Below are 3,007 nucleotides of genomic sequence, written 5' to 3'. Positions count from 1 at the left end.
GGCTCCCACGCTCTGCAGCGGCTGCAGCCCCATGTGGTTTTACAATTATCAGTCCCTCTGGGTGCACAGGAAGCCAGGCCCCAGCCCCCTTGGCCACCACCTCTCTGGCCTACAGGCGCCGCTGAGTCTGCAGGCTGCTTCAGGGAAGGGTAGGTCCCGCCTGTTTTGTTCTGGGTGTTGGGTGAGGTGCCCTACTCCCTGCACCCCACCCAACTAACCTCCCTGGGGTGCTTGGCAAAGGCCACTCAAGGTGGGTGTCCTCGGGCTCTGCCTCTGTGGGCCATGTCTGTTCCTGAATTAGGGCTTGAGAAAACAGCCTTAGTGGGGGAAGAGGGCTTGCTAGAGTGGCAGAGCTCGGATTTGAACTCAGGGCGGTCTCCCCAAGGCTGCCCTCCACGTGCTGCCAGACCTGCTACGCTGGAATACAGGAACAAGAGTGGTGGCCGGGTGTCCTCACCTCCCAACTGTCATCACCTTGCTGTCCATGGCCGGGCAAGTCCTATGATTAGCCCATTTGATTTATTTTATTTTATTTATTTATTTTTGAGACGGAGTCTTGCTCTGTCGCCCAGGCCGCAGTGCAGTGGTGTGATGTTGGCTCACTGCAACCTCTGCCTCCTGGGTTCAAGCGATTCTTGTGCCTTGGCCTTCCAAGTAGCTGGGATTATAGGCAAGAGCCACCACGTCTGGCTAATTTTTGTATCTTCAGTAGAGACAGCGTTTCACCATATTGGCCAGGCTGGTCTCGAACTCCTGACCTTAAGTGATCCACTCTCCTCGGCCTCTCGAAGTGCTGGGATTACAGATGTGAGCCACCCTGGGCGGCCATTATTTTTTACTAGGCTATTCTTCTAGAACACTCATTTGAGATAAGAACAGGGCACTGATTGGATTTGCAGTTAGCTTGTTTTCTAAGGAGAAGAAATGTTTATTTTAAAAAAATTTCTTAAATAGAGACAGTGTCTCACTGTGTTGCCCAGGCTGGAGTACAGTGGTGCCATCATCGCTCACTGCAGCCTCAAACTCCCAGGCTCAAGTGATCCTTCCACCTCAGCCTCTCTAGTAGCTGTGACTACCTACAGGCACCCATCACCACTCTCAGCTAATTTTTGTTTTGGTGGAGATGGGGGGGTCTTACTATGTTGCCCAGGCTGGTCTTGAACTCCCGGCCTCACACAACCCCACCCCATCCCCAACCTTGATCTCCCAAAGTGCTGGGATTACAGGTGTGAGCCAAATCCAGCCAGAAATGTTTGTTTTGAATGAGATTGTACAAGGAACTGCAACATAGAAAACAGCTGTGCATGGCCAGAGGCAGTGGGCGGGCCCTTTGCCTCTTGGGTCCTGGGCAGTGAGGTGCTGCATGGGTGGGACCCAGGACAGATTGCCCCGAAGGCCTCAGTCTAGGGGCTCTGGGAGCTGGGTGGCAATGCCCCTCCTTTGCTCCAGGCCAACCTCCGAAGAGGGGGCTTCTCCCCCAGGGTCCTGGCCAGCTAGGGAGTTGGGGAGGAGGCAAGAGCGGGGGCTAGCCCTCCAGGTGGGCGGCCACATCTCTGACCACATCCTCTGGCCCTCCCTGAACCCCCATCACAGCCCAAAGATGACCCCCAACCTATAGAACCGAAACCAGGGCTATGAACTCTGTGGCAGACACCTGCCCTCGGCCCCTCTTTCAAGCCTCAGATCAGCAGGCACTTCCTGGGGCAGCCCCAGGGGGTTCACAGCCCCTCTGTCACCCCACAGAGTCCTGCAGGTGGAGTGCTCAGGGAAGGAGAGCGGGCGGCCAGGCAGCACTTCCCTTCTGGCCCTCCCTGTGCCACGCAGGGGCACTGCTACGTTCTGTGCCTTCTCTAATGTGCTCCACCTCTCTTGGGTGACCCCTGCCCCAAGCTTTCAGGACCCCAGGCTGGAGTGACAGCTCTTAACCTTTAATGTGGGTCTCTCAGCCCTGAGTACAGCTGCAGTCTAAGGATGGGATTGGGGGGATCTACCATTTTTTCCTTTTAGTGTGTGCTTTGGATTAGTAACCGGATGGAAAGCACGCTGGAGTTGGATGGCCTGGTTTGAATCCACTTCTACCACTTTTGTTATTTCGGCGGTCCTCAGTCTCGGACTCTCCCTCTGTGAAATGGGGGAACGTGAACTTCCTCAGATTGTGAGGGTGCAGCTCCATCTGGCACAGGGTGAATGCCCACAGGTGGCAGCTGAGTGGCGCAGGGAGGGCTGGTCAGCCCTGCAGCAATTGAAGCATCCACTGGCACTTCAAGTACTGGTCATAGGACCAGATGCCACCACACCGGCTAGGCGCAGAGCACGCACCTGGGTCCCTGAGACCCTCAGGCCTGTTTCTGTCCTGCCTTCCTCTGCCAGAGGGGCTGGGGCAGCCTGCACCCATGGCACCTCAAGTCTGCACCCTTTTATGAAGGGTCACTAATGGGTCACCCTTCCCTCTGCTGGTATAAACAGTCCCCCATCTGTGACATCACCTGGGCCTGACTGGCCCCACCCTTAGTTGCATGTTTGTCACGGGCTATCTGCTTTGTCTTCAGAGGCCCAGCTTCCCTGTATTTAAACCGCCCTTGGGGCTAGCAAGGAGCCAGGCTGGCTCCAGAGCCCAGAAGCCCTTGTTTACTTGATGCCACCCAGTGCCGAGGGCCCTGCAGGTGCCCACTCATCCGTCTGTGGCTGAGGGGTGCCAGCCTAGGCCTCAGTTATCAACATTCTCCCAACTGCTTTCCCCCTCTCACCCCAAGTGAAGTCCTGCTCAGCTCCCACCTCACACAGAGAAGGGGGCATCATCGCCTGGAAACTGTTTTCCCCGCAGGCCTGGCCCTCTTGGTAGCAGGGGGCAGCTACTGCCCAGCAGAGCAGGACTGGGCAGGGTTGGTCACCTTGCCCCGGCGGCCTTGCCACTCTGTCCTTGCTGGCATCGCCCCCGCAGACACCAGGGGAGGACGACCCAGGACTGCTGCCCCTGGAAAAGACAAGGAAGCACCCAAAGCTTCGG

Source organism: Chlorocebus sabaeus, chromosome 1 (genome assembly GCF_047675955.1).
Source record: "Chlorocebus sabaeus isolate Y175 chromosome 1, mChlSab1.0.hap1, whole genome shotgun sequence".
Classification (NCBI taxonomy): Eukaryota; Metazoa; Chordata; class Mammalia; order Primates; family Cercopithecidae; genus Chlorocebus; species Chlorocebus sabaeus.
The sequence above is the reverse complement of the archived record's forward strand: the minus strand, read 5'-3'. Positions refer to the sequence as shown.